This window comes from Herpailurus yagouaroundi, unplaced genomic scaffold (genome assembly GCF_014898765.1).
Source record: "Herpailurus yagouaroundi ecotype Mexico unplaced genomic scaffold, PumYag 160, whole genome shotgun sequence".
In the NCBI taxonomy this organism is placed as follows: Eukaryota; Metazoa; Chordata; class Mammalia; order Carnivora; family Felidae; genus Herpailurus; species Herpailurus yagouaroundi.
In genome coordinates, this window is record NW_024412401.1 from 51982186 (window position 1) to 51991939 (window position 9754).

Here is a 9754-nt window from a genome sequence, read left to right on the forward strand (position 1 = left end):
AATTTTTTTTTTTCAACGTTTTTTATTTATTTTTGGGACAGAGACAGTCAGAGCATGAACGGGGGAGGGGCAGAGAGAGAGGGAGACACAGAATCGGAAACAGGCTCCAGGCTCGGAGCCATCCGCCCAGAGCCCGACGCGGGGCTCGAACTCCCGGACCGCGAGATCGTGACCTGGCTGAAGCCGGACGCTTAACCGACTGCGCCACCCAGGCGCCCCTCTTTTTTTTTTTTTTTTTAAACGATGAAGCTTCTGCGGGAACCAGAAAGGGCCCCGGATCTGGCGGCCCCCAGAGCCGCGTTCACTTCCCATCCCTCCTTCTCCACCTCCCAGCCCCGACTCCTGACTCCGCTTTCTCTTCTGCGGAGCAGGGGTGGGAGGGGTGGGGGTAGGGGGGTGGTGGGGAGGGACGACGGGAGCTGTGATGGTTTGTGCGCAGTGGGGCGTCAGGCCCTCCCGGGCAGAGTCCTGCCAGGCCTGCGGGCGAACCCCGGCTCCTCTCGTGAGCTCTGGGACCCTCGGCCAAGCTCGTTCCCTTGAGCCTCCTTACTTCACCTGTGAAATGGGCACATGATGACAGTCCCACTTCCCAGGATTGTGGCCCGAACGAGTGTGAAAATACTGGCAAAGAGGCCTGGCCGGTCCCAGGTTCCTGTACCCCTTCCTCTGAGCCCCGGCGGCCTCAGGAGATGGGAGATGCCTCTTGTAGGCTCGCTGCCAGGCTGAATGAGGGTCCGTGCCCCAGGCGAGGGGTCGCTCCGAGGTGCTTTTCACCCTCCCCTCCCCTCTGGTTCACCCTCTGCGTGTGCCAGCACCCAGCGGCCCCTTTACGGCAGGTGCCCAGAGACCGGCCAGTGGCCTCCCCAGATTGGATGGCGGGGGCACCTTCAGCTCAGCCCCTTCTCACTCAGCGATGAGCACCTTGAGCACGGACTCGTCTGGTCGTGGGGGTCACCGCTGTCCGCCCCCCCCCCACCCCCCCGGCTCCCGGAAAGAAAGGAGCCTGGCGCGTAACTGTTGGAAGAAATGAACAAATAGGAAAACGCACAAGCTAACAAGTGAACAGAGCTGCTTGTCGCCCCATCGGGTCTTCACCCTCTGTTCCTGTGTGGCCCCCTCCGACCGCCTGGGCTGGGGCTGGGGGGGCTGACCCTGTCTGGGGGGTGGGGGCCCTGAGAAGGCAGGCCTGGCGAGGACCTGCGCCCCCCTCTCCTTCCGGGGCCGGGAGACGAGGAAGGGGTCCAGCCGGCCCACAGGGCCGCTCCTTTCAGCAACCCCCCCCCCCACCCTGCTCCTGTCTCTTTGTTAGGAACCGAGAGATTCTTGTTCAAAGGCAGGAGATGGGGCTATTTTTGGCACTGTGGGGGAAAAAGCGAATGCTTCCCTTCTGTTCAAAAATGGTGTGTGTGCTGGGCAGACGAGGCTCGACAGAGCTCAAAGCCCGTGCTGCCTGGGCCTCTGCCCCCGCGGCCCCCAGGGTCCTGCCTCCCTGCCGTCCGTGGCTCAGTAGCCCCCACGGCCCCATGGGGAGGCAGTTATTTCCAGACATGAGGACGCCCTTGCTGGGCCGGAGCGCAACACGATCTTAATTAAAACTAACAGCAGCCGTCAAAATACAGAAGAGGGGCCTACGAGCCGCCCTTACCTGGATTTGTCTTTCCTTGGCCCTGGCTCTGTGGAGCCGGGGGCAGTCGTGAGAAGTGTTCTGGGCGCATCTCAGGAGAAGGAGGCCCAGCCAGCTGGGAGGGAGCGGCTGGAGGGCCTGGGTGCCTGTGCGGGGCGAGTTTGGCCAAGGGTATCCCCGGGCCACCTTGCCACCCTTCGCTTCAGAGGCAGAACACCTCTGCGGATCCGCTGTCTCATGCCAGGTCCTGGGGGCGCCAGGACGCAGGGCAGTTGGATGGATGGATGGATTTCTGGTCTTCCGGCGTTCGGAGCCGGCCGGAGAAACACGAGGCTAGGATAAGCGTCAAGACAGGACGTTCTGCAATGCTATGGGAGGCTACCGGGTCTGGGGTGGGGTGGGGGGGGGGGCCATCGGGGAGGGCTTCCTGGAAGAGGTGGTGTTTCAGTTGAACCCTGGGGATAGGGTTGCCAGCCATCCTAAACAGTTGCTCGTTGTTCACCTGAAATCTAATCTTAACCAGGCATGCTGTATTTTTATATGCTAAATTTGGTGGCCCTACCTGAGGGAGAAGTGGAGAAGGCACAAAGAGGTCTTGGGGGGATTGGTTTATGGGGAGGGGGGGTGTCGAGAGTGTTTCGGGCAGAAGGAGCGGCGTGTTCCAGGTCTGGAGGCATCTGGGTATGGCAGCTCTGAGGGGCTAGGGAAGGTGTAGGGGCCAGAGTGGAGGGGAGGTAGGTGGGAGGGCAGAGGCCTGCCTGGTTAGCCCTGTGGAGGGGGCCGACCCCCCCTGGGGGGAGCGCTGCCGGGGGCCGGTCTGGGGACCGAGGTGAGCCACGCGAGGCCCCAGGCACGCCTGGGGAGGTGGGCGCCCGTCTGGCCTCCGGTGGGTTCTGGCCAGGCCGACAGATGTGTGGCTATGCTTCTCTGTGCCCCATGACTGCTTGGAGTCCCAGTGCTGGGGTCCTCCTCCTGCCTGGGACCAGGAGAAGGACCGGGGTGGGTCACTTCTGTGAGGAGGGCCCGTCAGGGTCAACCTCTGCCCTCGGTTCTTTTATTTTATTCGTTTTTTTTTTTTTTTTTTAATATTTTATTTATTTTCGAGACAGAGACAGAGCATGAGCAGGGGAGGGGCAGAGAGAGAAGGAGACACAGAATCCGAAGCAGGCTCCGGGCTCCGAGCCGTCGGCACAGAGCCCGACGCGGGGCTCGAACTCACAGACCGCGAGATCACGACCGGAGCCGAAGCGGGACGCTCAACCGACTGAGCCCCTAGTTTTTTTCTTTTTATTGTTATTTTTTGAGCGCGAACTGGGAAGGGGCAGAGGGTGAGTGTGTGAAGCAGGCTCCACGCTGGGGCTCGATCCCATGAGCGTGAGATCATGACCTGAGCCGAAATCGAGAGTCAGACCCTCAACCTTAACCGCCTAACTGAGCCACCCAGGCACCCCAGCCCTTGGTTCTTAAAGGGCCAGAGCCAGAGCTCGCAGCGCTGCTGACCCCAGGGTGCCTGGTTCCCATTCCCGGTACGGCCCCTGCTTAGTCTCAGTATCCCTGCCAGTGCTGCCTTCAGCGACCTGGTATGTGAGGGGGGGCTGGGGGGCGCTGTCACCTTCCCTGGGTCTCTCGGCCCGCCCCCTCCCCCCCCACCCCAGCTGGGTTGGGCTCCCGGTTTACACAGATCATTAGACGGCTGTGCTGTCGTGTGCTTTAGGTCCGTCTCTCCTGTTACATCGGAGACTCGCGGGACAAGGACCTGTGTCTGGGGGCCAGTGCCGTGTTCCAGCTCAGGGCCTGGCCCATACGCTGCTCAGCAGTTCGTTATCGAATGCCTGAAGGGGGGAAAATAATCCCATTTGTTCTTTCTAACTACCCTGTTAGGACGGTATCGTTGCCAGCATCGCCCCCGGTTTTACAGACGAGGACACTGAGGCCCAGAGGGGTGAATTCCGTTTCCCAAGGTCACAGAGGGGCTAACGAATGATTTCGCTCAGGGGCGCCTGGGGGTGGCTCGGCCGGTTCAGCGTCCGACTCTTTAGTTTCGGCTCAGGTCACGGTCTCGCAGTTCGTGGGTTCGAGCCCCACGTCGGGCTCCACGGAGCCTGCTTGGGATTCTCTGTCTCCCTCTCTCTGCCCCTCCCCGCCTCAAAATAAATACATAAACATTAAAAACAACAAAAAAGAGAAGGATACATTGCAGAAAAAGACCCCTCCTGCCGACCGAGCACCCCGGTGCCTCCCACAGCCTCCGGTCTCGGCAAGTGCTTGGAAGAGGTTAGTGGAGTTGGGCCGAACTGAGTCCCTAAGCACTTGGTTTGGTCCTCCGCGGGGAGTCCTGAGAAGACCCTGTCCGCCGACCTTTCCCCGAGGCCTCAAAGGAAGCAGAAGAAGGCGTGTGGTTCACCTCCTTCAGGACCGACTCCCGTGGGAGATTCAGAGATCCCTGGTCTCCTGACGAGGAAACCGACGCTCAGAGAGGTTAACTGACGTGTCTGAGGTCGCCCGGCTGGAACGCAGGGGAGCTGGGGGTTGGAGGCTGCGAGCGGGCCTTGGTCTGGATCGCTCAGCCAAAGCGAGCTGTTAATAGATCAGCAGATTTCGAGGACCTTTGCTTCCCAGCCCGGGTGGGGAGTCAGAGAAGCCGAGGACTCGGGGCCTCTTTTGAGGAGCACCAGATGATGCAGTTCAGGAGTCAGGCGGGAAGTGAAGAAGGGGACCCCCCCCGAAGGCATTTGTGGGATGCTTGCAATGCTGTACTTCTCCGGCAAGTTCGGGGAGTCACGCGGACCCTGCTTCTGGTCCCAGCCTCCCTGCAGACTGACTTTGGGCCTTGGGCAGGTGGCTTCAGCTGTTTGTGCCTCAGTCTCCTGATCTGTAGAAGGGGGGTACGAACTCCTTGTCGGGCGGCGTCGTTCGGGCACCGCTTGTGTTTAATGCCTGCCAGGTATTTAGTGCGCGTGGGTTTGCGGCAAATGCTAACAAATGGAGACGTTCCGCACGAGACAAAGTACATCTTCCTGCAGTTTTCACAGTTTGTGGGGGGAGGGGGAGTTATTTAACTTATATAGAAATTGATATATTTTATGACTTTATTTTTAGGGTAAAATAACTATTTATAAATGATGACGCAGAATGCAGACCTTGTGGAAATAGCTGAGCTGGAAAGTAAGATTTGTTTTTTTTAATGTTTATTTTTTTGAGAGACAGAGACAGAGCACCAGCAGGGGAGGGGCGGAGAGAGAGAGAGGGAGACACAGAATCCGGAGCAGGCTCCAGGCTCTGAGCCGTCAGCAAAGAGCCCGACGCGGGGCTCGAACCCACGAACCGCGAGATCGTGACCTGAGCCAAAGTCGGACGCTTAACCGACTGAACCACCCAGGTGCCCGTGGAACGTAAGATTTGAGCCACACCTTGCTTTTGGTGGCTGCCCTCAGAGGCTCTGGCGAGGGTGCCTTCGGGGAGCCCCTGGACGCCTCCGGCAGGTGGCCCTGCTCCGGGGACCAAGCACTTTCACCCTGCGTGAGCCGGTTGGAGCAAACATTCTCACCCCGTTTGTCAGACCAGAAAACAGACGTGAGAGGTGTGACACAAACTGAGCTTTATCTGGAGGATCTAAATGTGGGGAGGGTCTCAGTGCCCAGGAGAAAGGTGGAGCCGGGAGCCTGGTTCTCAGGGGAGGGAGCGGCAAGGGCCGCTGTGACGGTCGGGAGCCCCTGCTCCCTGCAGGACCATGGAGCTCACACTCCGTGCACCCCGTGCCTGGCCCGCCGCAGGTGCTCGGTGAGTGCTGGCCTCAGCGGGTGGCCCCCTCCCTGGGGTCAACCGTCTCCAGCCTGAAGCCTCTTTGAGCGCGAGCCACCAAGCTGGAGGGACCTGGGCGCCCGCCTCTACCCCTCCGCCACTGACTGTGACCTTGGGTGATTGCCTTTGCTTCTGTGAGGCCTCAGTTTCTTCACCAGCTCGGTGGGCCGGCAGGGACCCCCACGTGTCAGCACGGGGCCTGTTGCAGCAGGAGGGCTCAGCCAACTGAGCCGGAGCCGTAGCCACCTGGGGCTCGGGAGGATCCTGAAGAGCCAGGAGGGAACAGGGGACATCTGAACTGGGATTTGAGCGGCCCTGAGCAGCCTCTCCTCCCACACCTCGGTTCCCTTGAGGGCTTGGCTCCTCTCTGTCTGGGTCCCATCAGCCTTGCCGCATCTTCTACCGCTGCCCCCACGGCAGTGAGACCCCTGACGTCTTATTCTGATACCATGGCCGTCATCGTGACGGTCCGTGTCCCCGTGTCCCTCGTCACGTGCTGCGCCCGCTGCTTTTGGCCTGCACCCTCTTTTTTGGCTCTAAGGGCGGCTCCATGAGGGAGGGGGGACCAAGGCTCAGAGAGGGGAGGCCATTGACGGAGGTCACGCAGCCGTGAGAGTGTGGCGGGCCTGTCTGTGCGAGGCCCGTGGTGGGGGAGAGCCTACCTGCTAGGGCTACGGGCAGGTCAGCCAGAGGCGGTCCCAGCAGCGGGGGGAGGGGGAGGGCCTAGAAGGGGGGGCAACTCACCTAGTGCTGGCCAGAGCTGTGACCCCTGGAGCTTTGTGAGGCTTTACAAAATCCTGGGTGCAAAGGGCTTGGTCTGGGGCTAGACAGCTCGCAGATCTGGCCATGGTGGGCCTGCGGATGCCCGTGGGTCCCCGCAGGCGAGCCGGCACCGAAGGTCCAGGGTCCGGTGTGAACTCGTCCCCGTAGGGGGCCGTGGGCCCCAGCCCACGCGGGTGGGGATAATGCAGAGGAGGCTGGGCGTCCGTCACCGTCACCCCGCCACCAGTGGGGAGAGGGGACCCAGAGGGGCGGGCTGGGGGTGGGGGGGAAGGCGGGGGGCCCAGGGCTCCGGGGGAACTTGCTCCTTCTGGGTCAGCTAGAGGGGCTTCCGGCTCAGCCTGGAATGCCCTGGAATTCTGGGCGGGAGGCCAGGCGCCTTTCTGATGAACTCAGGCTGGCTCCCTCCAGCTGGGCATTTATGGAAGCCAGGAGAGGGGCGGGCGGGGGGCTGGCGGTCTGTCTCCCCCGCCTGGAGGAGCCGTGGAGTGAGGGTCAGCGCCAGTGACCTGTGCGTGTTGTCGGCTTATAGCTGATCTCCGAGGCAGCCCCCTCTTACAGATGAGCTCCCCCCGCCGCCCCCCCCACCCCCCGGCCAAGGACACCTAGCACCGTGCCTCCGGGACCTGGCCCGGGTCGTCTGGCCCCGGGCATGTGCCCCCCTCCCATTTCCGTCATGCTTCTGGTGGGTGTCCACAGCCTTCTCCCCGGGACACGGGGCCTGTGGGGTCCGCCGTCATTGGCTTACTGCCTGCGGGTCACTTCATGGGGTGCGGAATCCGGGGACTGGAGGTCTCTGGAGATGTGTGGCTGAGGGCGGCCGAGTCCCATGCCCCTGCAGGAACATGAGTGTATTTCCACGCTGTCGTCTGAGCGCAGGGGTGGTGGGAAATGACTTGGGGCTGCGGGGAGGGGGGGAGTTGAGGCACCTGGACGCTTGGGGAATGTGGGTGTCTGCTCACCCTGCCCTCGGGTGTGGCCGGACCCCAGGGAGGGCGACTCCCAAGCATTTAACTCTTTCTTGTCTCCCCACCTGCGCGTGTGTGGCCAATGTGTGGGTGGTCCCGTGTTTTCTGCCAGGTAGAGCTGGAAGAGGGGTGTCCCCAGGAAGGGGAGGTCCAGGGGCAGGTGCGGGTCTTTATGGGCCACGTGGAGCGTGAGGGGCCCCTGGACCACAGTGAGGAGCGTAGACAGGGGCTGAGCTAGAGGGGGGTGCGGGGTGCACAGGCTGTGCCCCCGGACAGCCGTGTGAAGAAGGGGCTCAGACGGACCCCGGTACTCGGAGGTTGAGCAAAGGAGAGGCTGGGGGCCCGTGGGCAGGGTGCCGCACTTCTGGAAGCTGCCCTTCACCTCGGAGCGCTCTCTTTGTCCGAGTGCTCAGAGGCGTCAGGACGGACGGAGTGTCAGATTTAGTGACAAGGGGCTGCCGGTGGCCAGGCCCGAATTTCCCCACTTCCTCTTTTTTGCGTGAATCGAACCAGAGAGGCCTTCTGGCTGCCCTGGAGGTGGGAGGTGCGGGTGACCCTGGCCCTTGATCCAGCCTCTGTCCCTGGAGAAGAAAACGGAGCCTGGGGCGGTCACAGGACGGTGGCCGAAGGGGCCCAGGGGAGCGTGGTCCGCCCGCCATCCCTCCAGCGCCTCTGTGGGGGCCGCCAGCCCCTGCTCTCCGTTCCCACCGTGTTTGAGCTGAGCCTCAATCAGCTGAGAGGTATTTTGCTTTAGGGAAATGAAAATCAGACTCAACATTTCTCCTGGGCTCCAGGGACCGGCTCTCTCGCGTTCATTCCTGGCAGACGAGAGCTTCGTGCAGGGGGAGGAGGTGCAGGGAGCCGCCTCGGGAGTGGGGGGGGGGGCTGTTCCTGCTTTTCCTGCTGGGTGTGGCAAGGAGAGGGCTCTGTCTGCACCCCTGCTGCAGGGCGTGCGGGCTTAGTGGCAGCGAGCCAGCTGGGGGAGAGCTGGGCAGCGGGCAGGGGCTGGGCCCCTCCCCACTCGGGGCCATTGAGCCACCCACAGGCCTTCTCCCCGCCGCTCCCCCTTCTCAGGGAGGTCCGTGGGAGGGGAGGGGAGTGGAGGGGACACCCAGCCCCTCTCCTCCTGGCTCTCTGCCCTCTCTAGGCTGGGACTTTTCTTTCTCTTGTTTTCTTTTAAGATTTTTCTTTTTAAGTTGTCTCTATACCCCACGTGGGGCTCAAACTTACAACCCCGAGGTCAAGAGTCACATGCTCCACGGACCGAGCCAGCCAGGCGCCCCTAAGCTGGGAGTTTTCTATCCACCTTTTAAGAAGCCCTCCCAACGGCCGTGTCGAGTAGGAGTTTATGTAAACCCCATCTTTCAGATGAGGAATCAGAGGCTCAGAGAGGTTAAGTAACCTGTTCAGAACAACACAGCCTACAAATGGCCAAGACAGGATGCTGACCCCGAGCCTCCCAACGCCTCAGCCTTGGGGTTGTCAATACTGGTTTCCTATTGAGTCCGGGCTCTCCGCTCCCCCCGCGCCCCCCCCCCCCCCCCCCCCCCCGGCCTGCCGGCAAGAGCGAGCTGGAGAAAGACAGCTCGTTTTCAAAGTGGGCCAAAGCCGGTCACAGGTTTCGTGAAGGTAAACCTGTACATGAGAAACATATTGTAGGATGTGTCCCACATGCAGCCGGGTGGCTCGGTGACGGTGGGAAATCACCCGGGGTTTGTTCTCTGCCCCCGGTGTGCAGGAGGCTGGGCCGGGTGCCGAGGGCGATGCTAGGGTATGCCTCGGTCTCTGAGGGCTTGGCATCCAGCCGGGTAGAGGAGAAAACAGTGCTTCTGTTGAACATCTGCTAGATGGCAGATGTCGTGCCACGTGCTTTAAGGACACCCTCCTCTGATAAGACAGAGGCTGTCACTTGTCCCATTCTCAGATGAGCAAACCAAGGCTCCAAGGTGTGGAGTCATTGTTCAAGGCCGCACAAGCAAAGCCCTGGCCTGGAGTGCTGGCCGAGCCGACCCCAGAGCCCTTTCTTTGGACCTCGCCACTCCACCGCTGTCCCCCTCGCCGACTTGGCCCCGGGCGGTCAGACAGACCGCGTGGCAAGCAGGGATTGCCACGGATCGGGGCGTTTCAGAGGGGGCTGTGGCAGGCTGGAGGGCTCTGTAGGAAAGGGGCATCCCAGAGGGGACCAAAAAGGTACATAGGGCTACCGAGGTGAAAGAGGGGAGGACGAGTGTCCTGGGCAGAGGGACAGCACGCGCAAGAGCCAGGAGGCGGGAGGATGGTTAAAGGGGCTTGGAGGCAGTGGTCCGGGGGCAGATAGCCCTGAGGACAGCCTTCCTTCCTGCTGGGCTCTGAGCCCTGAACTCCAGCCTTGAGCACGGACCCGCCCGTTACAAGTGCGGTGTGAGCGACGCCTGATCATTTCTCACTTGGATGCAGGTTCCCCGCGGGGCGCGGGCCCCGGCCCCCGCCAAGAAACGGGCCTGGGAATGTGGCTCTGGTATCTGGGTGGGGCGTGGAGCAGGGGGACCCCATGATGTCCCCCCACCCCCCTCCTCCCGCCCTCCCAGTGTCTGTGATAGTC